The sequence below is a fragment of the Amblyomma americanum genome, chromosome 1, assembly GCF_052857255.1.
Source record: "Amblyomma americanum isolate KBUSLIRL-KWMA chromosome 1, ASM5285725v1, whole genome shotgun sequence".
Lineage (NCBI taxonomy): Eukaryota > Metazoa > Arthropoda > Arachnida > Ixodida > Ixodidae > Amblyomma > Amblyomma americanum.
This window is the reverse complement of record NC_135497.1, coordinates 470,046,959-470,073,847: the sequence shown is the minus strand read 5'-3', so window position 1 is coordinate 470,073,847 and position 26,889 is coordinate 470,046,959. Positions and strand designations below refer to the sequence as shown.

Here is a 26,889-nt window from a genome sequence, read left to right as displayed (position 1 = left end):
AATCGGGTGCCGCTTAAAAAACTCGAATCATGCTAACAGCCTGCTGTTCCGAATGGCGTCATACGATTCAGTGTTTCGTGCAGCATAAAGTTACTAGTCAAGTTAGAGCCTAGCTTGCGTCAGGGATTCGAACCAGCGACCTATATTCGGGGACTGTGTAAAAGAAACGTATCATGGTAACTGGCGGCTCTAGTATTTGATGATTGATTGCCATGTGATGGGCGATGACAAGTTAATGAAATCATTGTTTTATTTGATTAATTAAAAATAAAATAGGTATTAAAAAAGGGAGGTTGAAAAGCATGATGATGCTAATTAAAATTTATAGCTTATAATTGATAAAATATTCCATGAAACAATTGAAAAAATGCGTTCAATGGTGTACTGCTCAGATTAGAAAGCACCCATTACGCCATCGCGATTGAGTCTTGAGTGCAGGCAAGCTGGAAAAGCCGGTCGTGTACGAAACGTGCTGGCGGCTACTATTTCGCGGCCGATGCTGTGTTGTATAAAAGCGTCTGCTAGGTTGCCAGTAGCCTTCCGCCGGTGCGAACTCTCAACATCCGCGATTGCGAAATCCACCGAGATCGTACTCTGCTGGTCACACGTACCTGAGGCTTACTGACGTTTACGATGTCCGGATCTGCGCCGAAGAAACGGCGTAAGCAGTATCTGGAGCCCGGCACATACTTTGACGTGCCGAGCACAACTCTCTACAGGCGTCAAAAGGACCATTTTGGGGCAGCCGTTGTCGGTCTGTTGAGTGCCACTGTGCTCACGGTCAAACCTACAAGTAATGGAAGTGTCTCCAGCGGCCAACCAAGCGCACCTTCCACTGAAAGCACCGTGTGGGACAACACGGACGACGCAGCGGGCAGTACGGAGCCGAGGGATGAAGTGCACTCTACTGACTACCCAGACGTTCTGCCCATTGAAGGTGCCGCGCAAGACGGAGCAAGTGGTGCAGCGGCCGACGCAGAGCCTCCAAGCTACGACTTTCAAAATGACGAGTTTCAGCCAGAAAGTGATTCTTGCACCGACGAGAGTTCTAATATGTGTGGTGACGTTGGCATGAACAGTGACTACGACTTTGAAAATGACGAGCTGCAACCAGAAAGTGACACCTGCAGCAGATCCAGTTGTGATGTGGGTGGTGACATTGGCCTCAGCAGTGGCAGTCTCACTGAAGAATCTGAGAGTTCTGAAGATGAAGATGATGGGTTGCCGCCATCCTTTGCACAATTCAGTAACGAAAAGTTGCCAAATGCAGAGGTGACCAAGATGGGCGCTATAGCAGCTGTTATGGTATATGCAGTATCACATGGCCTAACGTGGGCTTCTTTAGGGGACTTAATAAAGCTAATAAATTTCCTATTTGGATAAAATGTCTTGCCCCAAAGCACATATTCGTTTCGCAAACTGTGGTGCAAGGAAAAACAAGACATTGTGCAGTACCACTATTTTCGCGAGACGTGCGGTGCTCTTCTAAATGTGATTGAGAAATCAGCACAGTGCCCCAACTGCCGGTAAACCAGTGCCCTGCAGAAGCTCAAGGACCGCGGCTCATTTTTCATCATTCTGAATTTGCATTAGCAACTCAGCTTTGCAATTGAAAGCACGAAGCCCCAGCTTCAAGAAAACCTGGAGAAGCTGCAAGAGCCACAGTCTGTCATTCCTGACATTACAAGTGCTCAGTGCTACAACAGAATGCGGGAAAGAATTCCGAAAGATGACCTCACTCTCACTGTCAACACTGACGGAAGTTCAGTTTGGAAATCGTCAAAGACCTCAGTGTGGCCCTTACAGTTCATTGTGAATGAACTGCCACCGCACTTGCGGTTTAAGCATCCTGTACTTGCTGGGCTCTGGTTCGGCAAGAAACATCCGAACATGCAACTTTTCTTGAAGAAGTTTGTAATTGAAGTCAACACTACCGAAGTAGTTAAGTGGACATATCTGACACCTACACACTACTCTAAATCAGCTGTGTTGTGTTGCTCAGTCGATGCGCTAGCAAGGGCAGTGGTACTGAATATGGTCCCCTTCAACGGGTACTTTGGATGCCCCTTGTGCTTCGTCCGAGGGGAGCATGCTGAAGGTGAGCAGTACCTGATGGTTCTTAGCAGCTCGACAATGGTTTGGGTGATTGCTGAACACTGAAGAGTTATCAGAGCTATCAGCAGAACCGAAATCAGAAGAGCCTTATTTTTTTGAAGGGTGCCAGCTTATGGAAACTTCTATTCCTGTGCTTAAGTGCTGTATTATCTTTTTGCCTGAAGGGAGCATGCGGTACATCATGAAAGAAAAGCCAGAAGCCAGAACCACGTACATGGTTATAGGCGACATGAAGCTTGCAGAATGTTATGATGACATAATCAATGGCTTCAAAGTGCCATCTGCACTCATGAATTTGGGAGGTAGGGCATTTTTAACCTTTCTTCCTTTCTTCTCTTGCTGGCATAGACTGACCGATGTCACAAGTACTACATATGTGGCAAAACATATCCTAGGTATGAACGGTCGCTTAGTAAAAAAGAAAATAAGGTTAATCGCCCTCACTACATTTAAATTCCTGCATGATCAAGTCCATTTCTTGTTTTCAGCATTAAGAACAGTGCTGCAAACCACATCCGTTTAGGTACTGATAGGTATTGTGTAACCTGCGAATTCTTTCCTTAGTTACTCATGGAAACACCCTTGAGTGGCAGTGTTTGCCATGATATGTGTCATTTTTCCACGTCATTATGCCGGATTTGTGGTGCAGCAAGGCACCCAAGCCTCTCATATGCACAAGCCTAGATCAGTGCAGCATTTACAAAAGCACAAGAATTTTGGCCTGCATGCTTTCCCAATGCACCAGCCTTTCTAAATCAAGAAGGAGGAGCTTCACTTGCTTTTTGTCCCCGGGATTTTCTACACATTCCAAATGTCTCCACCAGTCCATGGTTTTCGTCAGCTATAAAACGTTAGCACTGGGCTACTGCCTTGTTTATTAAACTGTGCAACACCTAATACAAAATTGGTTGCTTCCAGTATTTAGTTTCTACAGTCCCTGCAATATGATAATTTTTGCAACTAATTTTAAGCATTATTTTGTCTCATTTTATCCACCTTCAGTACGTACATCAGTATTTTCCTCATTCCTGTACTTTATCTCATGGCATTTTGCTGTATTTTTACTAATATTAGACGTTCTCTTTTATTTCAGGTCTAGACCTTATCAATGGGTTTAGTGTGGAATATATGCACTCTGTCCTGCTAGGCGTTGTCAATTTTGTCAACGTCGAACTCAGGTCAACACTTCTATGTTGGTAAGGCAATGCACACAATGCGGTTCATTCGGGATTCACTTACTAGTTAGAGTGCACATTAAAGAACCCCAGGTGGTCGAAATTTCTGGAGCCCTTCGCGACGGCGTCTCTCATAGCCTGAATCACTTTGGGACGTTAAACCCCTATAAACTAAAACTAAAACTTACTAGTGAAAGTTGCTGAAATATTACTGCTTTTTGTGGCGCTCCATTTATTACTGATTATCGTCACTTTTTCAAATGTGCATCTTATTGCAGGGAAATGGCAGCTGAGAGATAGTAGACCATGCACATGCTATAATCTGTGGCCATGGCTATACTGAGTATGATTAGTGGAAGGCACTGTTGATGGTGCCTCTACATAGTGTACAAAATGTGGTGGAATAGTATGATGCAGCCGTTTAGTACATACTACAAAGCTGGCTTCCTAGTGAACATATTTTGAGAAACCATGATGACATAAGATGGTGGTAGCATATTTCATTATCAACTGGCACACTTAGGGGCTCGTAGGCTGCTGGTAACTGCTGGGTAGGAAAACCTGCTGCATAAAATAAAATGCATAATGTTCTTTGCAATGTACTCAGCATTTAATCTTATTTTAATTGGTAGAAGCAGGTTGCAACCATATGCATGTACAGATATTTATATAGTGCGTATAGCAGTGCTTCTGCCTTTAATTTTTTTCCTGTCATCTGTTGGGTTTTTTGTATTCTACAGGAATTATCAGGAATTATCTCTGCTCACAACAAAAGTATGCACATTTATTTTGCAGGTCGCCCTTCTACACTTGAAGACATTGATTCACGGCTGTTGGCCATCAAACCTCCACACTGTATGACAAGGCTGCCTAGGCCAATTAGAAAACGAGGACATTGGAAAGCATCTGAGTGGAGGCAGTGGATACTGTTTTATGCTCTGCCGTGCCTAGAAGGTTTCCTGCACCCGGAATATAGGAGGCACCTCTGCAAACTGTCAGAGGCTCTCCACATCTTTTTGCGAGAGGAGCTCACTCTGTCTGAACTTGCCAAAGCAGGCAACTTATTACAGGTCTCATTTGTGAATATAGCATAGCTGTAAAGTAACAGAGGTAATCATATTGTTTTTTGACTATGTAAGATTTTGACCTTTTTACACTCTTGTACAACTGTCTGCAAGCCGTTTTGAAGTATTATTTACAATCATAAATGTTTTTCCTGCATAGTATATTCAGAATAGTTAATTTTGTGAACTGTGGGTCTAAAATATTCACAGAAGGCACAAACTGGTTGGTGCATAAACTTCAAAAATAACTCCTGCCATCTTGTAGCCCCTTTTCCTCGTTTTAAAGTGCCTTTCATATTCACTGATGTTATAGTATTCATCATATTAGATATATAGTGATGTTTTTGTGCTCTTTGTTCCTTTAGTTAACTACAACACTCCTGAAACATTATCCATTGCTTGCCTGTTAAAAGTTGTGATGTGGTAAATTGGGTAATGATTCTTTTGCAGTAACACAGACAATTGAGCTAGTTGCTACATCTTTGAAAACTTTCGAAAGCGCTGCGACAGGGGACACAAAGAGAAAGACACGAAGGACAAGCGCTACTATCAGCTGAAGTTTATTGGAAAAAACACAAGATTAAATAGCTCACGCAAGGCAGCCAGCAGCGCATTCGCCTACCCCAAAAATGACAAAACGAATCGCTGTGTTGAATTGAGATACCGAATTTCACAATCATGGATTAGAACAGATGGTGTGCTGACGCATATGTCGCAGTTTTTGGGAATATGATGTGCCTCTGATAATTCCCTTGTTAGCTGATTGGAATACCTATACAGAATGTTTGTACTATTGAACAGAGGTACACATGCATTTTTGTCCAACGGGTTAGAATTGTTAAGTTCGCTGTCTCTGTAATGCAGGGCCAAATTAGTGGTAGGAGCCCCCTTTAAAGACGAATTATGTTGGCGTAGTCGTGTGCAGCTTTTGCTTAGCAGCTAGTGTCATGCAAACTTATAGTGTGCTCTTTCTGGAATAGAGAGATTTCATGCTCTTGAACATGGAACTGCTTGTTTTCAATGAACCTTCGCATAGAAAACTTGAAGAAAAAATCTTGCAATGAGGTGGATTGAGAATAACTTGACTGTGTTTGTCGAGGAAATATTTATTAGCTCTCGACTTCACCTAATATTCATTACTTTTTTATTTTCAGAGCTGCTTCTGGAGAGCTTCGTCATTCAGTGCAAGAGATTATATGGGGTTGCCAGCTTGACATTTAATGTTCATGTGCTCTTTCATTTCGCTAATTGTGCTCAGTCACTTTGGCCACTGTGGGCACATTCTGCTTTTGTTTTTGAAGGTAGAAATGGGCACATAGTTCGGCAGGTGTCAGCTGTAAATGGCATCCCTCCGCAAATATTGAACGCATTATTATGCATCAACAACTGCACAAGGTGATGAGCAGCAGCTTTCTGTGTCTCCACGAGAAAGAGTTTTGCATGGAGACATTCGGGTATCCCCGTTTACAGAATGCTACGCATGTTGGCAAGTTGTGCCTTTTAGGCAAGGGAAAAGACGTTGCTCTAAGCGCTGAAGAGCAGGATGCTGTGAATAATCGCTTAGGCACGAGTACATTCACAGCACTTCAGTACGAGCGCTTTGTACAAGCAAAGCAGGACTTTCATAGCACTGCATACAAGCGACCATCCCGTTCTGACTCAACATTCATCAAAACATGCAGTGGCTCGTACGAGCGCATCGAAAAAATTATTATTACTAGAGGCCAAAATTTGCGTCTTGATGTGCAGACCAATAATCATTGCAGACCGGGATGCTGCACCACCGCACATCAAAGAGTGCTTTGTCTCATCTGGCAGAGCACTTAATGTGGTACTGCCGGAGGAAGTGGCTAACTGCTGCCTTTTCACTGAATTTTTTCAGCAAGAAAGGACGTTAATTTGCGACTTGCCGAATAGGATAGAAAGGGATTGAGGCTAGCAGCAACTGGGTTCAAGCGTCTGATCACCATGCTTAGAGTATCAGCCTCATAAAGCCCGCAAATGTAATAATCTAAATTATCGTAATTCCTTAAGCTAATAGCACTAACACAAATAGAGTCATACCGGTACCTACGAATAACAAGGCTAGCAGACTTTCACGGTCTGAGCATATCCTAACGTAGTCACTGAAAGTTCAAAATTACTCAACCGACAGCGGATTGCTAGCTGTTCCCTCCTATCCGCAAACTCACCTACAAAGCGTTCATTTGCTCAAAATTGGAACATGTACCTCACCCATTTGGAACCTGCACCAAACTTATCTTATTTACAAAATAGAATCAGTGCAAAGCTGTGCAGCCCGGATTATAGTGTGATGTTATGACCACAGCATCAGTGTTTCAGGCACAAAATTGTCGCTCGGCTTACCTCCACTGTCTTTTCATCACACAATTGGCGAACTTTGTCTTTTCCATAAGCTATAGTGTGAGCACTGACCGCGGTTTCATCCATCTCACCTATCTGTATGCCACTTCATCTTCCTCACCTGTGTATACTCATCGTCATCACTTGGGCTGTTTGCGGGTTGGAATAAACCTGGTTCGTGAAGTCCTGCCCTACACATACGTGGTGGAGGTGTGGGCTACGATTTCCCTCACTTGCACAAAACATTCCTACTTCCACCAAATAGAACATCGCGTCGTCTTTTCAACAATTTATATTTGCAGCATTTACATGGTTCCACTAATGCCTACCATAAATCTTTCTTGTCATCAGCCATAGAACGATGGAAGTAGCAGTTACCTGACAGAGCCCATGGCAACTGAGTGCGATCTGAATAGATTCTCGAATCTACTGTTCAACCATACTTGTCGTTAGCTGTAATTAACACGCATTGCCTACTACTCCTTATGTATCACAAATGCACTTCTTATTAACATCTTTTTATGAGTTACTTCTTGCACCCCTATTCGTATTATGAGCACCCTTTTCGAGGTTGCTTGTATTGCTGCGCGGCCACAGTGTGCATACGTATGTTTGCTTCACCCTTTTGCATTGCCTTATAATAATTTCCTCGCCTTCTTTTGCTATGTAACCATAATGTCCTCTTGCTTTTTTTGCTCCGCATTATGTAGTGCCCCACCTAAAGGCCCTTAAGGGACAATAAATGATGATTTTGATACAGGTTGAAAACATTGCGGAGATGTACTGGCATGTGTTTGTGCCAGTGAATGTACAATAATAGTTGTTTATAGGCTAGTGGAGCAGGATTCACTTATGCTGCTTGATGCTTATTTGTAGAAAGTACACAACACAAAAGCAATACCTAAATGTGGATTCAGCAGAAATTCTTTCCCGCTGTGTCCTCACTTCATGTCATTTTTTCCTTTCTCTTGAGATCTGTATAGTAGTGAAAGCTGTAAATACTGTGAACATAAAGTATATTTTTATTTTTGCATTTCAAGTGGACAGACTGTGTGCAAACTGTCCTGCATGATTATAGCTTTACGGCTCCATTTGCTTAATATATAGCGTACTACAGAATATATTTTTGAAGCAAATCTGTCCGTATTTATACATGCATGCTCGAGATAAATTCGAAATTTGTCGATTGTTTATAATAGCAGATGTACACACTGTAGTGCAATAAATAGTGTATAGCAGCTCAATTTTCTAACAAATTTTCGTCACTTCAGGGCGCCTAGTTCTGACAGCTGCTCTCTGAGGTGTTATCAAGAAAATGAAATTGAACGCATATTGAATGAATTATTCTGAAACATTTTACTTCCCAAAACATGGAAACGCAATATTTTCTGCCATACAGGGAATAAGAATGCCAGACCACGTTTTTCGAGTTCATTTTCTTAGTGTTAGGTTGTATACCAGAGCAAAACATTTGGAGTTGTTTTCATGGTCTATACATATGCATGTTTTCCTGCCGATATAGTACATTACACGGTACCGCACTAGAAAAGCTTTGCATACATACTTTTAATTGTGTTCACCCATTGAAGTTATCTTCGAACGATTATTCAACAGTTGACTGAGCAATAAAAGCACGGTGTAGACAGCCTTAAAAGCAGACATACAGCTCAAAGGGGCATTCAATGCTGAGAAAAAGCCGTCTTTGTGACCTTTTAAGGTGCTTCGCGTTGGATGAAGGTGCGGTTATGCATGCGGTGAGGCTTTCGCGCGGCTCCTGCTTTTCTTGGTGGCATTGCAAGCGAATTGATAGGCTTAGAGAAGCGTTTAATTCTACCTTTGAGCAGAATATGTGTTCACCTTGCTCGAAAACCGATACTGTGTTGCTTTTGCTTTCTTAAAATTAAAAATTTTGATGTCGCTATACCTTCTTCGAAAACCGACGCTGTGTTGCTGCTGCTTTCTTAAAATTAAAAAAAATTGATGTCACTATAAAACAAGCCTAATTAAATTTATTGAATTGAAATTGAAGGTTCCTGTTTCATTTTCGCCGTCAAATCCACGCTAGCCATGCACCCACGGCATCGCGGCACACCCGGCATCGCGCCGTTCGCTGCCGTGCACCAGCCGAACTCGTGGACTTAGCCGTAGCTGCGGTAGTGATATTTATGAGTCTGCCCGCACTTTGGCCACAAAGAGCGCTTGAAACGTGCTCTAACTGCCTAGAGACAGCCCCAGAGGCTCTCGGGGTCTGGTCGGCAGGCCGCTTTCGTATGATAGCGTGCTCAATTGTTTTAGAGAGCACATAATTTCGTATAGTCCTCGCCTCTTCGCTCTGTGCCAAGACGGGCCTGCCAGCGGTTCTTTCGACCAGTATGTGCCTGCCGTGCTCGTTGCCTCCATGAAACGCGAAAGCAGTCTTGACCGCTTTGAGGTCGCCGCAGTGCAACAAGCCGACTTCTTGTTGTGAAGTCCAAGCGCGACACTTAGATTTCTGCATTCGGGGGTAAGCTTTCCGAGGTCACCGAGTGCACCGCGTTCCGCGCTTCGACGTCCGGGTGCGTCAGCCCTCTGCAAACCACGCAGGTTGCCTCGCATGATCGACGAACACATGACACCATCGCTCACAGCTAGCCGTCTACACTCCCAGTATTATGCCAACGTCCGCCATGAATGAAGTTTCTCCAGCAGTTGCTGCCACCACGTTGCCACGAAGCCAGCATCACGGACGAAATCCATTATGTTGACCCCAAGCTTCTGCTGGAAACCGCCATGGCCGCCGATACCAGCATCATGGTGGTCAATATAGCGCCAGCATTTATGACCGTACCGCTATTTTGCCACTATAGCCGCCATGAATCCACTCTGCTTCCTCTATAGCCACCAAGAATCCATTCTGCTTCCTCTATAGCCACTAACCATCCGCTACGTTTCCGCTGTGGCTCTCGGTAGGATTTCCGAGAGGGTTCACTAATAAAATCCTTCCATGCGGTGCAGAAAGGTTGTAATTAGTGATGATTTTATTATGTTGACGAATGTGCTGTTGCATGACTTAGGAAACCGCCTTTAGGAGACTTGAGAAACACTCAGGAAGATATAGGAAACAGCACAGGACAGGAACTCCGCTCTTTGATTCTTTAAAGAGTAGGATGGCACATATCCACGTATAACGTTTCTAAAAAAGGCTTGAAGAGTTAATGAGGCCGGACACAATAAAGTTCTGGGGCCATATGAGTCCTTCCAAGCATGAAATCACGAAGATAAATATTGACGCTGACTATAACAGACGCTAGTGTGATTCCGACACACTATAACAATTTTTTACAGAGTGTCTTCATGAACCTAGATGAATTTAAGCCTCAGAGTGTTTGTAGTGGCGATTCGTTTTCTCTTTGTAATAACAATTTGATAAATAGTCGCGAAGAAGTTTTAGCAATGTTAGTTAAACTTAAGACAACAAAGTCTTCCGGACCCGATGGTGTTCTGAATTCATTTCTTAAACGCTACGCGGAAAAAATATCTCAATGCTTAACTGACATGTTTAATTTGTCTTTGACCACAGGTGTTACACCGTCCGATTGGCGTAAGGCTCGAGTTGTCTCTATTCTATTCTTAAGAAAGGAGACCGCCAACTAGTTACCAATTATCGGCCTGTTTCCTTCACGAACAGTTTCTGCAAGCTGTTAGAACGTGCTATTTTTTGTTATGCTGTAAAATTTATAAAGGACCATAATATTTTGACAGCTTACCAGCATGGTTCTAGGATAGGCATGTCATCACTTACCAAACATTTACCTCCTGTGCATAAATTTGCAAGAGTGCTGGATGCTTTCGGGCAAACAGACGTCTTATTTTTTGACTTCAGCATTGCTTTTGACAAGGTGCTTCAAGGAAAATTATTGTTTAAATGAGAAACGATTGGACTTCCCTCCTTCATAATTCAATGGGTACGCGCTTATATTACAGATAGGCAGCAATTTGTATCAATGCAGGACTGCTGTTCAGACCAGCAAGGCAGTGTCTTACGACCCCTGATATTTTTAATCTATGTGAACAACCTAGTGGTATTGTTGAAAAGGATATAAAGGTGAGGCTGTTTGCCAATCATTGTTTTGTTTTCAAAGAGACAGTTAGTGATTCTGACCTCTTGTCACTAGAAAAATAGTAGTAGCAATTGCAGGCTGATGTGAGCGCTGGGATATGAATATTAACCAAAACAAAACCGTACTACTAAGAATCACAAGGAAAAAAGTGGCCAGGCTTCACAGTTGTATACTTGACAGCTCTCCCATATTAGAAATAGAGCTATAAGTACCTCGCAGTAACCCTCACTAGCAAACTTACTTGGTTCTCTCATGTAGCTGACATCTGGTCATCAGCAGTAAAGCAGTTTCGGTTTATTAAAAAGAAACTTAGAAACTATCCGGTCAGTACCACAACCACTGCATACAAGGCTTGTGTTAGGTCCCGACTTGATTATGTGGGAGCTCTATGGGACCCGCATAACAAGAAAGACATTGCTTAACTGGAGCGTGTTCAGCGTAAAGCAGTTCGATTTATTTATGGCAAATATAGAATGACAGACTCTCCAAATGCATTTATTCGAAACAGTAATTTACAGTTCGTGGCAATAAGAAGAAAAGTTACCCATCTAGTATTACTTCATAATTACATGACTGCAAATGTGAATGCAGATCTTCCTGATTGTGTGAAACTAGCGAGCACAAGAACACATGTACTTGAGCAGTCATTAGCGCCAATTGTCGCAAGAACTAGTCGGTGTATTTACAGTTTTTCCCCGAATACTGCCACGGAGTGGAATAGTCTTCCTTCGGGTCTATTTAAATCCATGTATTTTGTGAAGGAGTTGCAGAATTTATTGTATGGCTCATAGTATTGTTGTCCGATGACTCTCGCTTTGTGTCCTGTTTACTGACTTGCGGTGTTGTAGCTTATGCTTTTATAGGTTTATTTTTAGTTGTATGCCCCTCCTGCTGGAGCCAACACTGGTTTGCAGTATATCGAAATAAATATAAATAAATATATTGTGAGCGCTGTGCGTGAAATCTCACCGCTTTCATCTTCATATCCCCATCATCATCATCGCTTGCCTGGGCACCGGGGATCGCGCGCAGAGTGCCCGGCTGTTCTGAAATAAAGACGCCTGTGCAAGCAGTGGCTCACAAGTGGCGGAGGTGCCATTCCTATCCCCTACTTCTCGCTTTAGAGCCGTATTTCGCTTTCCCTGGAGCTCCGATGAGGCCGTCATTTGCGTCGGCAGCCCTGTCGCGAATCTCCCCGGAGAACACTCGGACCGAAAGAATGCACTAGGCGACAGGTGTACCCACGCAGACGCACATTTAATAACCCTACGTGACACACACACTAGCACATAAAACACACAAAACACAACGACTATAAATACACACGACCCGGGAACACTGCTACCACCGTCTACTACTAGCGTTCTACAGTTAGTGGTCGGCGTTCGTGCTCACGGTCGGCGCGGTGCGGCTGCGGCGTTGTATGGGTCCAATAGCCGGCGTCGAGATGGCGTTCGACATGCTGCGGCTGGCATCGCTGGCGGCGTCGCTCCCTGCGTTGTACAAGCTCCCGGTGCAAGTGCCCGTGGAGGTGTTGCCGTTGTTGTTGGCGTTGGGGGCACCACCCGGATGGGTGGCAACAGCGCTGGAGACACCTCTGGAGGTAGCAGGTGATAGCGTACTCAGTTAACTCCCCGGAACGGGCTCAGGAACGGCAGGAAGTCCACGCTGCGAAGCCGTAGGACGCGAGCTCACCGGAGCAGTAGCCGGCGTCACTCTCTTCCAGCCGAAGCGTCCCTGTCCCGCCGGAGCCTCCGCTTCTGTGTTCTTCCCCCACGTGCCTCGCTCTCCCTTGCCCTTTTATAGCCCCGGCGTTAGTCCACTTAAGCCTTGTCGTCGTCTTCTCTTTCTTCTCTTCTCCACCAATCATCTGTCTCCACCTCACTGAATGCATCTTCTTCATCTTCTTTAGTCTTCGGTTAATCCACATCGTCTTCTTCACACCTCTTTCCTTCATAATTTTATTTTAGACTCCCTATTATATGTGACAAGCCCTCAGGTATGAAGGAAGGCAACGGAACACGCTCACCCCCGTCCACTTCACCGGTTGCTGCGGCTGCCCCAGCCTTGACCGTCACCAGCCGCCAGCGCGACCCTCAGGTCTTCGCCAGCTTTGTGGCGATGACGTTGACGACTGGCTCGACAACTAAACCCGGGTCAGTACGTTCAACCGGTGGGATTACTCCCACAAGCTGCTTAATGTCGTCTTCTACTTGACTGACGTTGCAAAGACGTGGTTCCTTAATCACGAAAATGACATCTCCTACTGGCCTGCATGTACACAGAAGCTGCGGTAAATTTTCGGCACGCCGAAAGGCCGCTCTGAGCAAGCCAAGAAGCTCGCCGCACTACTGCAGACGTCTGGGGAGCTTTACAGATCTTACATCGAGGACGTTATTGCTCTTTGCCAACGTTTTAGTGCTGACATGCCTGAGTCGGAGCGCGTCCGCCACGTTCTTAAGGGCATCGCGACCGTTCCTTTGAACGCCTTGATAGCGCAGAACCCCTCCAGCGTATCTGCCATTACCTCCACATGCCAGCGCCTGGACGAGCTGCAGACTTGCCGCTTTCAGCCAGAACCCTGTGATGGCAGTGGCCTAGTCGATGGGAACCTTCGTTCCGTCATCCGTGCTCTGATACGCGAGGAACCCTACGGGCAGACCACCAATCTCGACCCTCTCGCCTTTAGTATGCCGCCTGCTACACCTGACTTGCGCAGCGTCATCAGATATGTGTTGGCCGCTTTCACCTGCGCCGTGGCCCCCGCCAGCTTTCACACACCTTCTCGCCCGCCCACCTATGGCGACATTGCCTTGAGGCCACCCGCCACGGTCCCTCCATCTTGTCCAACGCCTGTATGTGGTCACGTGGCTGCCGTGGCTCCGTGTCCCCCAGCGACACCTTATGCTCCAGCCTGGCGTACTTCCTGCCCTGTCTTCTACTACTGCGGGATCCGCGCTCATCTTTCCCGCATCTGTCGCCGGCGACAGCAAGATGAACAACGCGGTTATGCTTCCTTCCAACGTGCACGTGTGCGCCAGCCGGATACTTCTACCTCGCCGTCCACCAAAATTCCCGTCGCTCTCCATCACCTCCATACTCCCAGGATGTCACTCGGCCCTCCCGTTCTACTCGCCGCCACTTCCCTTCACTTTTTCGCCGCTCGTCACCTTTTCGTCCCGCGTCGCAGCCCTTCGCTCCTATCCCGGAAAACTGAACGAAGCAGTTTTAGGACAGAAAGCTGCTAGTCGTGCGAACTGTAAAATTCCTCCCGACTGCCCGTCGAATATGTTAACACTGTGTGTTGAAGGGCTGTGGACTCAAGCTCTCATCAACACGGGCGCCGTTTTCTCCGTCATTCACCTTGCCCTGTGTTCCCGCCTGCGCAAAGTGACAATTCCATATACCGGTTCGCCTCTCCGTGGAGCCAACGGCACGCTGATCCATTCCGCTGGCCAATGCATTGCGCGCGTTTTCTTCGATGACCGGCGCTATCATATTGTACTTGTTGTCCTTCCATCCTGCGTTCATCCGATAATCCTGGGCTGTGACTTTTATCGTGTACTTCTGCCCTCATCTCATTGATTCATTTTTTCTTACATTCACAGCGCAAAGACGAACACGGACACGAGGGAAGACACTACAAAGTGCTGACGTCAACAACGTTTATTGCTGCGCGCAGCGAATACATATAGAGTACAGCGGGCATGCGCAGCAACGAAAAGGAAAGCCATGTGAGACTGGTAGCAGCGCCAAACCGCAAGGGAAACACATCATCATAGGTACAAGGAAGAAAACATAAAGCTAAAACCTAAAAGTCAGGACGCAAACAAGAACAAAAAAAGCCATGATACCCTAGCTGGAAATTCCTGACACGACGTTCTTTATCACTTAACAACACCGATGGGGTGCTGACACAGTATTCTCCTTTTTCTGCAATCTCACCAGCCTCAGCTATCTCCCTGGAAGTTTTGCTGACATACTTATGAAGGACTATTGTTCTTTCCAAAAAAAAACACCACGTTCGTTACACTGTTTGCAATCACGGCAGTGTATGCATTGATGACGGGATACCCCGATGACACTATTGCTGTGTTACATGAGCCTCTCGTTTAGGCTTCTGCCAGTTTGGCTAATGTAGGCTCGGCCACAGGGCAAATGTATAGAGTAGACTACTTTTTTGCGCACTCTACAACTGGTTGACTGTGCCTAACAGTGCAGGAATCGCTCCCAGTAATGGTGGAATTTACCCTCTTCCACAGTTTCGACAGCTTTTCTGGTGTTCTGGTGCGGAAAACACCACATGCACACCTGCTCTTTTCCCTATTTTTTTGAGCTGGTGGGCGATGGAGTGCATGTAGGTATTACCGCCATATTTTCCCTCCAAATTGCATCAGCCCCGCCGCTGTCTGGTACTACTTCTCTGCTTTCTTTGAGGATGTTCTGGGTAACCGATAACAAGAGTGAACATTGGTAGCCAGAACCGCTCAACCGGGTCACCTGGCCAGAAAACGCACCCATGTTCACTCGCTACCCATGTTCACTCTTGTTATCGGTTGCTGAAAGGTCACGGTATGGCCTTTTGGGGGATACACTGTATTTTCATGGCGAAAGTACACTGTATTTTCATGGGCGATGCGATGGGGCTCTTTTTATGTAAGGGTTATCAAAAGGCAAGGAATGAAAAAATTTATGAAAAAAGTCAAGACGTGCTATTCTACGGCGTTCAGCTAGGGGGGGGGGGGAGTTTTATTTGCGCCCTTAGTGCGGGGATGCTGGCATTGTAGGTAGAATTAGACAGAATGAAGCGTGTCGCGCAATTCTGAACCGACTCGAAGGCATTAGTAAGATTATTGCAGTGCGCGTGAAAATTAGCATTAGCATAGTCCAGCTTCGCTCGCAGAAAGGTTTGAAAAGCAAGCTGTTTAATAGAAGATGGAGCGAGCGAAATGTTACGACGTAAATAGCTTAACGCCTGATTAGCAGAGTTTATTATGTGGTTAACATGACAAGTCCAAGTTAGGTCGCGGGAGATATGCACACCGAGATATTTGATAGTTTCAGATGTTGCAATCTGCATGTTAATGATAGTATAATTAGGCTCAACGTAAATACGACGACGGTGAATAGACATTAACGCGGTTTTAGAAACATTTACCGAAATAGCCAAAATTTACACCAGTCCTGTATGTGAGTAAGGTCAGTTTGTAATGCCAAATGGTCGGCAGAGTTAGTAATTGCTCGTTAAATGACACAATCATTGGCGAAAAGTCGGATATTATAAGAAATATTACAAGGTAGGTCAATAATATACATTAAGAATAGGAGCGGCCTAAGTACGGTTCCTTGCGGTACGCCTGATGACACCGGTGTTATAGACGAGGGGGGTGAGTTGGCAAATAGGAATTGCTGGAGGTTAGTTAAAAACCCTCGAATACAGTTTAGAACGAATGGATGAAGATTAAGACGTAATAACTTTTACAGAAGAAAATCATGGGGGACCTTATCGAACGCTTTTTCGAAGTCTAAAAATAATGCGTTAGTCGGGATGTTGCTATATAGGTTTAAATGTAAGTCGTGCAGGAAAAGAGTAAGTTGAGTGTCACAGGAATGATTTTTGCGTAAACCATGCGGACTTGGGAGAAAAAAATTGTCGGATGTTAGGAAGTTAGCAATATGCGAGTATAATACATGTCCCATTATTTTACAAGAGGCGCTTCTCAAGGAAATGGGGCGGTAGTTACTCGGTGATGATCGGCTACCTTTCTTCAAGAGTGGGATGACCTTGCCCACCTGCAGTCATGTGGAAGTGAACCGGGGTTGATTGATTTCTAGAATATAAGTGATAGGAAAAGGCTACACGTATGTTTAGTATTTTTCAGTACTTTCGTGTTTGTACCATCCACACCAGTGGATGACGTGTTTTTCAGTGATTCAATTATCTCTTGAAACGACCGCCTCATCCACATAGCAGATCCCGACTTGGCATCCTCCTCTGACCGTTCGCCACCGCGTGTGGTCGCTGCCATCGACTTCGCTCTGCCCCTTCTCCGTGAACAGCTCATCATTGCCACTTTAGACTACACTTTCGACAGTTATGCGTTAGTTATGCCTGCGCCACGCTGGACCTCCCAAGGCATCGCTCTTGCCTCTTGCCTCCCATGTTTCGTCCGTGGTTGCGTGGTCGTCACGGCACTGAACACTGCCATCCAGTCCATGTTACTACCGAAGGGCGCTACTAATGGTTTCCTGTTTCAGGTTGAACCTGTCGTTATCGACTCCGACCCGATTTCATGTGCTGGGCTACCAGCTAATACTTCCGCTCCGTGTTCTTCCTCTGCGCTCGCACCGCTATCGGCCCTGACCTTACGTCTGAGCAGTGGGCAGCCTTACTAGAAGTCGTTATGACCCACCAAAACTCACTTGATGTGTGCAGGTCCGCTTTAGGCCAGACTTCTGTAACGTCCCATCGCATAGAGACGGATGGCTCAGCTATTGTGCGGCGACATCCGTATCGCGTTTCCGCATCTGAGCGCAAGGTCATTGAGGACCAGGTTGCCGATATGCTTTCGCGCCACATCATTTGACCGTCTACAAGCTCCTGGTCATCTCCGGTCGTTCTCGTTCGTAAAAAGGATGGCTTCATTCGTTTCTGCGTGGATTACCGTGCCTTGAACAAGATAACCCATAAAGATGCCCACCCGCTGCTTCGCATCAAGGACGCGTTGGACTGCCTCTAAGGCGCTGAGTAATTTTCAAGCCTCGACCTCCGCTCGGGATATTGACAATTCCCCGTGCACGAATCAGACGAGGAGACCGCCTTTGTTACCCCTGACGGTCTTTACGAATTCAGTGTGATGCCTTTCGGACTCTGCAATGCCCCGGCCACATTTGAGCGCATGATCGACACCGTGCTACGGGGAATGAAATGAAAGACCTGCCTTTGCTATCTGGACATTATCATGTTTTCGCCCGCATTCTCCCAACACTTGCACCGTCTCAACGAAGTTCCCGCGTGCCTTGCGAAAGCCGGCCTTCAATTAATATCCAAGCAGTGCCACTTTCCCCGTAAGACCATCAAAGTACTCGGCCACGTCACTAGTAAGGCCGGAATCCGACCCAATCCTCCAAAAAATGCCGCTGTCCTCAATCCTCCTCGCCCCCAACGCCTGAAAGAACTTCGCAGCTTCCTGGGCTTACCGTCCTATTTCTGCCGTTTTATCCGTAATTTGGCATCCATAGCGTCCCCACTCCTTAACCTATTGACTTCTGAGACGCTTTATTTCTGGTCCACTAAGTGCAATGAGGTCATCCAAGCTGTCAAGCAGGCTCTCTTTACAACGCCTGTGTTTCGGCATTTTGATGAGGCAGCGCCAACCATTCTTCGTACCGATGCCAGTATACAAGGCCTTGGCGCTGTTCTCTTGCAACGCAACGAGGCGCCCCAAGAGCAGGTTGTTGCATACGCCGGCCGTTCTCTTACTGCAGCTGAGCGTAACTACTTTATCACAGAGCAAGAATGTCTCGCCGTTGTTTGGGCTATCCAGTAATTTCGTCCCTACTTGTACGACCGTCACTTCACCATTGGCACCCTCATCACGCGCTCTGTTGGCTGTCGACATTGAAGAACTTGACCGGCCGTTTGGGTCAATGGGTGCTACGTCTTCAGGAGAACACCTTCACTATCACCTACAAATCCGGGAGAAAGCACCTCGACTCTGACGCCCTCTCTCATTTCCTGTTGCCTGATCCCGGACTCACGCTGCGGCACCTTCAACAACGTGCCCTTCACATCAGGCGTCCGAGCTCCCTCTGTATTTTGTACACGCTGTTGTTGCACCACTTGACGTCCACGCCTATTTCCACTGCCATCAGCTGCCTGATCCATACTGCCGCACAATCATCGCTCGATCCGGGGTCAATCAGCGGCACCTAACAGTCGCTCGTGCCGGCTGCTTCGCCAGTTCAGATTTCAGCACGGCACACTCCTACACTACTCTTACCACCCAACAGGTCACCGGTGGGTTCCCTTTGTATCTGGCTCCCTTCGTCTTCAAGTTTTGAAGGCTTGCCACGACGACGCCTCTGCTCGTCATTTAGGTCACCTGAAGACGTATGACCGTATCAAGGGCCGCTACTTCTGGCCTGGGCTCTCTGCTAGCGTCGCCAAGTACATATCCTCCTGCGTGTCTTGCCATCGTCGCAAGCGTTCAACATCTGTTAATGCCGGCCCCCTACAGCCTCTTTCCTGCCCATCCGTGCCTTTTGACACCGTCGCCATCGACTTGTTTGGTCCCCTTCCTCTACGCCAGCCGGCAACCGTTGGTTGTCACCGCCATTGACCACCTGACGCGGTGTGCTGAAACAGCCCCGCTTCACACCGGTGCCGCTTCTGATGTCACCGACTTTTTCTTTCATGCGATAGTGTTGCGCCATTGTACTCCTCGTATCCTGATTAGCGACCGTGAGAAGACATTTTTCTCCATGTGCTTGACGAGATTTTCCGCGCCACCAACATTGTCTGCAAGACATCTTCTAGCTATCATCCCCATATCAACGGTCACATCGAGCGCTTTCACAGCACTTTCTCTGAAGGGATATCAATGTACATTCGGCATGACCATAAGAACTGGGACAAAATTTTGCCCTTCGTCACATATGCTTACATTTCCGCAGTTCAGCGCACCACTGGCTATAGCCCTTTCTTCTTAGTTTATGGCCGTTGCTCATCCTCATTATTTGATACTGCCTTCTTTTCTGCGTCCGCATCTCCGTCTGCGTCTCTGGGCGAAGAGTTCGCTTCTCGGATGGCCCATTGTCGCCACCTCGACCGCGTCAACACCGAAGCTTCTCAGTAAGACCGCAAACACCGCTATGACCTGCACCACCGTGCTGTCTCCTTCAGACCCGGTGATGAGGTCCTCCTCTGGACACCCGTACGCACGCCTGGATTGTGCGAAAAGTTTCTACAGCGCTTCATCGGACTTTTTAGTGAAGTCCAGGAAACATCTCCCGTCAGCTACGCCCTTTTACCCTTTTATTGGTCCTCTCAGAAAAATACAAAAAAACAAATGAAAGAGAGATGGAGCCCGGACTAGCAACGCTTTACCGGGCTTAAAGTCAGTAAAAAGAAGATAAAGAGCTAAACGCTCGAAAAGAAAACTTAATTGAAAGAGAAAAGCAGGAAAATCAAAACAAAAAAAAATGAAACCGCAAAGGCACAAAGCAGACAGAAGCACAGATAATGTCACAGAGAATGTCAGGACAGATAAAGTCACAGGCACAGTTGGTGCAGACACAACAGACAGTCAGAAGCACAGATAAAATCACAGATTATGACAGCACAGATAAAGTCAAAGGCGCAGTTGCTCCAAACACAATGTCCGGCCACCGAGAGATGTATCCTTGTCCAGCAAAGGAACACAGAGCACTTCTCTTTACAGAGCTTATGCAGGAGAAATGACAGTGGCGAAGGAACTCATCGGGAATGTGGAGGAATTGTGCTGCTGATGAGATGAACCATTTGAATCAGAACAGCACAAGCAGCAGGGTTATTCAAAGGAGAGGGGTAAGTAGACAGTGTAAAATCAGAGGAGCATAGAGACTTTAAACGTGAAACTAAAGGAGCAGTAAGGGAGCAATTCCGGAAGTAATGACTGGCATCTTCGCGCAAAACACTGCATGATCAAATTGAAGAAGGAGATAAGCCAATTTTTTTTTAAGTAGAAAGGGAATCGACCATGCCCAGTAAGTAAAGTAATAAGAGGACTCCTATGTAGACGGATGGAAGGAATATTGAGCGTATCAGGGATCCAGTTAAATAATTTTGTGCCGCCATTATTTTCTTGCCAATACGTTCGCCATAAAAGAAGTGAAGAATGTTGTAAACGGGAACGCACACAACGGAGTGAAAGGGTAGAAGTGTGTAAATGGCCATATTGCCCAGCACTACCAGCAACCTGGTCGTCTAACTCATTTCCAAAAATTCGGAAGTGACCCCGGATATGAAATAAAAGAAATGAGGCAGGAAAAGACAAACGATAGAGATCTTTCTTAATGGAAATAATTGTCGGGTTAAATGAAGGAATTGAAGACAGGGCAGAAAGCAGAGATAGAAAATCAGTGTACAAATGAAGGGGCACAGTAGGAGGGCTATTGGTAGCAAGCGCAACAGCCTAATGGAATGCTACAAGCTCAGCCGCATGGGCACTTGAAGGTGATTGTAAGGATAAGCGAAGAACGTATAAAGTATATTGTGTGGAGCTAAGAACAACAAAAGCAGCACCAGCGCTGTGATAAGTGAATGACTCGTCAGTGTAAATATGCAATGCGCGTTGGCACGAAAAGGCCAAGGCTTCCTGATAACTACGTTGAGCAAAAGAAAATTTAAATTTCAATGAGGGCTGAATTTAAGATTGGTTATAAAATGTCTTGCCGTAGACAACGGGTTGCCGTAATGTAAAAAGTATAAACTTTGTACATAATTGGTCTAGATAAATAGGCAATGGAAGAACATTGGCAAGGACATGAAGACCAACAGTTCTCGTAGTACTGTAGGCACCAGTAAGAGCAAGAAGCGTAATGCGTTGCAACGATAAGACACGATCTCCGAGTCTGGAAAGCGGACAATGGAACCACCAAGCTGGGGTGGCATAGGTGGTTGTAGGATGAATAACCTGATGATATATAAGGCGCAAACGCGATGGAGAAACAAGAAAATAGAAACAAAACCAATTAAAGAATTTGGTTGTAGATGGAATAATTTTCTCGCAAATGATTAACATGAGGAATAAAGCTTAGCTGGGAGTCAAAAACAACTCCTGATAATTTAATATTGGGTTCACACTTGAGACTATAATTGTCTAGGCGTATAGTTGGCTTACGTTTGCGCAACGCCGGGACTCCATTAAAACATAAATCATAAGAACACTTTTGAGGGTTTAAGTGAACACGATTCTTGCAACACCAGTTTTGATTAATGTTAAAACATTTGAACATAATGTTGTCAACTCTCACCTAGTCTTTCCAGGTACAAGGATAATAGTGTCTTCAGCATATGCCTGAATGTGGATAGGTCAGGGAATAGGGAGATTTAAGGGGTCTTAAACTAAAATGTTCCAAAGTAAAGGTGAAAGAGGCGAACCTTGCGGACTGCCGACAGAATAAGGCACAGAAAGAGTACAAGAAGGAGAGTGATAGGTCAAATATCTGTTGTCTACAAAAGAAGCCAAGAGGGAATATAAATTTCCTGGACAACGATGTAGTCTTAAAAAATTTAAAACCAAAAGGTCCAAAACACTATCAAATGCAGCTCTGAAGTCCAGAGAAATGAGAACCACAGGAAGCTTTTGTTGCTGATATGTAAATAATAACTTCCGCAAACGATAGAGAGCCTGAACAGAACTACGGCCATGCGTGCACCCATGCTGATATTTGTGCAGTAGAATATTCTGGAACAGGCAGTTGTACAACCTACCATACAGCAAACGTTCGAGCACTTTTCTGAAAGATAAATTAATGCAGATAGGCCGGTAAGAATTTGGAAAGTGCGCTGGTCTATTCAGTTTGGGAATAAAAATCATTCTGCCAACTCTCCAAATCTGTGGAAAGTAACACAAATGCAAAGCAGAATTAAAAATAGAGAGAAAAACTAAGAGATGAGCATTAGACAAGGGGCAAAGAACACGAGGAGAGATTAGATCAGGGCCAGGAGAAGACGTCACAGTGATCGAATTGATTACAGCTTCAATCTCCGCAGAAGTGAAGGGTAAATCTTCACCTCAGCTATTGTAAGGCTGTGCTATAATCTCACGAACGTCGTATGGAAAGGAAGATCGTGGGAAAAAGTATCAGTAGCGATGTGAGTACGAAGCAGCAACTTTACAGTGTCATTAAGCGTTTCAGTATACGTTCCATTAGATTACTGAAGAGGAGGAATTACAGAAGGGTACCTGAGCTTCCAAGAAGCACGTTTGTATGGCTTGCCAAACAAATTTGCGCGTAGCTGTGGAGCAGATCTCCTTTAAATAATTATCATGGGTGTTTCGAATATTAGATCGATACGTTGCAAGAGCCCTTTATTAAAATGAGCAGTGGAAAATTCTTAATTGAGGGTCTGAAATGCGCTGGAAACGGCGGCGAAGAGCGCGCACACGGGACCGCTTCATGCTCAAATCAGCCGTCCACCAAATAGAACCCTCAGAAATTTGGGTTTTACCAAACGCAATTTACTCTTATATAGTGTCATAAAAGTGTCCTTAAATTTAGCTAGAACCTGATGAAGGGCGGACGCTGAATGGAACTGATGATTATAAAAATATTGAAACCAAGGCAAAGCAGTTAACAGGTAAATTAAACGACTCGAGCCGGCGCTGGTGAGCCGTTTGAGCGGGCATACAAGTTGAGAGGGGAACGAATATGTACTAAATCTGTGCTCGGAAAGTGATGCATCAGCACTGACTTGCCAAGAATAGCCCTGTGTTAGCAAATTTGGTGACGCGAAGCTAAGGTCAATGCAACTTAAAGCATACGGAGTTTCGTAGGTTGGTAAAGAGTCCGGATTAATAAGAACGACCAGAGCATTGGAGGCCGCAAAAGCTTGAACCTGAGGTCTTCTAGTCTCAGTGATCTTTCCACGCCATGAAACGTTTTCTGCATTAAAATTTCCGCAAATTATTATTTTATCAGTGGGCGAAGTTTGTATACAAGTGGTAAGCAAAGCAAGAGCCGCTTCAATATCTGCACGGGGCGGTATGTGTACTGCAATGAAAAGAAAATGATGCGTCGGTGTGGACCATAATATAGCAACAACTTCGGGAGAGATAAAAGTTGGAAGGGTATCAAAAGTAGGATTACGGAGCAGTATGACACACCTAGGGTGTTGAGGAGCGCAGATTTTGTGAAAAGTAGAGGGAAGTCCTACAAATTCATTATTGGCAGAAATGTATGGGTCGCTCATAGCTGTTATTGTAATATTGTTGTCCTGAATAAATTTAACCATCGGGGAAGTCACGCAACGGGTGTGATCTAAATTAACTTGGAGAAACAAAATGTGATCGGTATACGGACGCGGGGTAACACGAGGACTAAGGCCCATAATGAGTGCGGGCGCGGATCCTATCCCCACGTTCAAGCCAACGTGAACAAGACACCTGCCCTGCAGGATGACCGGACGGGCGACCAGCAGCCGCGCAAGGTGCACACTTGCTTCTGAGGTCTTGGACACTGTTCGGGCAAGCAGCCAAAGCGTGTGAACCCGCCCAGTGAGCGCAACAATCCTTCGAAGGATTATTGCAGCTTACATGCCTTCAAAGCGTGGCCATATTGAGTACAGTAAGTGGGAAGAGGGACATGCAAATCTTCGCGGACCTCGACAGAAATCTATACAATAGTTACACGACGTGTCGCACATAGACGGGCGAAGGCATCGGGGTCAACCTCGAGTATATGCAAAAATTGTCCAGATTTTTGGGCAAAAGATAACCTAACCTTGCAGGAGGATGGGTCCAGATGGAGACTGGGGTTCCGGGGGTTAAGTGTCATGATGAGGTCCTGCGGTCGGACGTCGGGGTCGCACCCGCCTAGGCGAATGTGCGGGTTCTTCTGCTGGAGGACACGGACATTGATCGAAGTACGAGTGGCCTCGATCCTGGTTATAGCGGCCTTGAGGTGGTCCGGGTCCGCAGGGTCGTCTGAGGTAACTATGAGGGAACGACGAGAAGGTTGGAGGGTAACAGCTCCGATTCCCTTGACCTCGGGGTCGATGTTTGCCCTAATCAAAGCCGCCACCTCACGGCTGACGTCCGCCAAGGCCACGATAGACGTTAGTAACAACTTATGCGGCAGTTGGACCGGCCGGGTCCACGAGGTGGTTCACGTATCACGTACGAAGCTCTACACCCGTCGCCCCTCTTCTGTTTAGTCCGCGGCCAGGATGGCCGCTTTCCTGCCGGGCACTATTTGCGTGAACGCTGTGCGCGAACTTTCACCTCTTTCATCTGTATATCCCATCATCATCATCGCTTGCCTGGGCTCCGGGGATCGCGCGCTGAGTGCCCGGTGGTTCCCGAATAAAGACGCCTGTGCAAAGAGTGGCTCAAAATATTAATATTTCAACGTGCCAACAGCAGCGTCAAGAGCCTGTACATAGTGCCCACATAAACAAAAGAATTATGAGTTGATAGCTTCCACCATAATGTTTCAGCACCAACCACATCAGGCAGACGAGTAGTCTGTATGCACTCTGTATCCAGAATCGCGACGGCACCGCCACGGCCGCGCCTGTCTTTACGAAAACCAAATTACCTGGTGCGAAGATTCGGTTGCTCTGAATGTGCGAAGACAGCCATGTCTCAGTGATTATTATTATATCAGTCCTATGTTCGCGTAGGAACGCCTCAAGCTCGGCTACTTTGCCAAGTTTGTGGCGTTAATATATCTCTGATTAAACACTTAGACCTCTTTAACTCACTTGTTTGGCTCCCGCGGGTATACAGTTTTTTGAACGACTACTTTGCCTCCTTTTCCTTCATCCAAGACAAAAAGTTGATCATTTATTTTGGGTTTATCGTATGTTAATCTAACCTTGTCATGGTTATCTGTGTTCGGGTTGCAACTAACCCACAGCTTCTTTCTGATATTACGTACACTTAGTTAAAAATCTTCACAGACAGATATATTTGATTGATTGATAAAGCATGTTGCCGTGCAATTTGGTTCAGCGTCTCGGTTTAGTATTCCTTGTGAATCTAGCAGTTTTTGAGCATTTTGATCTTCAAGCAGATTTATACTATTTGGACGAGATTTATTTACCTTTTCAGCCCCAAGCCGATGAATCCTTTCAATTCTAGAAATCGATACTCCGAGTTCGTCTTTAAGAACGCCATCGGATACTTCTTCGTGAAGACGATGATGATAATGACCACACGCTTACTGGCACTCTCTCTCTCTCTCTCTCTGAGGACGACACTTCCCTGCTCTGCTCTGCTCTGGCTGCTCTGCTTTGCTGGGAACGATCGGCTATGTTTCGGGTGGCTTCTCGTTTTTTTTGGGCTTTAAGCACGCGGTAAGGCGGTAAGCACGGGCTATGTCTACCCAGTCTCCAGGCAAGGGGAGCTCGCCCTGGTCGGCTTCTCTATCCCCTGATCTCTTGCCTTTGGAAGCTTTTTTGCGCAGCGGCGTCGGCAGTATCCCTGTTGCGCTGGTGCTTCAGGATGGCGGTGCAATCAAGATGACCAACCCTGGAGCTGTTCGGCTAGCTCTCCAGCCAGCCACTTCTCATTATAAGTCAATCGCAGAGGTACGGCAATTTGGACGCGGTGGGATTCTGTGTAGATCGCCAGACCTCGGCTCTGTCACAGAGATTTACTAAAGGCCTGTTCCTTTGCGTCGCTTCGCGTGAGCTCATTTTTCCCTTCGCATCTGGCTTGTACGAAAGGTATCGTTCGAGGCGTGGACTTTTCCCTGTCTCCACAAAGAATCTTGAGCTTCTGTCTGCGGCAGGTGTTTTTACTGTGCACCACTGTAGCCAGGATGTGAACAACACGCGAGTGCCTACCGTATCTGTCATTGCCTCCTTTGTCGGAACCTCCTGCCCCTCTGAAATCAAGGAATTGCCTCTTATTTTTCGAGTAGACCCTTTGTCATCTAGGCCTCTGCAGTGCAACAACTGCTGGAGCTATGGGCATAGCGCCGGCGGTTGCAAATCCAACTTGCGGTTTTGCAACTCTGGGGATGGTCATGCAACGAGCACCTGCAATGAGCAGAACGAGAAGTGTTGCCTTTGCGGAGAGGCCCACTCTGCAAACTATTCAAATTGTCCCTCCGGAGCACAGGAAATCAAAATTCTAGAGATAATTGACAGAAAACGCTGTTCGCACCGTGACGCTAATACACAGTTGAAAGAACGTGCCCACGGTTATGCAGGTGTGACCGCTCGTCAAGCAGTCATGTTAGACTCGATGCTGTCCCAGGCAATTGCGGCTGCTGTGGAGGCTTCAATGACTAAGATGGTCGAAAGGATTGTCGCAAGTGTATCAGAGTGCTTTACAAACGTTTTAGAGACTCATCTTA

The 26,889-nt window shown here is 46.0% G+C and overlaps 1 pseudogene; it reads left to right on the top strand.

The window, feature by feature from the left end:
- The first annotated feature begins 633 nt into the window (after positions 1–633).
- On the top strand, positions 634–6,287 carry LOC144126232 (uncharacterized; annotated as a pseudogene).
- Positions 6,288–26,889: the final 20,602 nt, after the last annotated feature.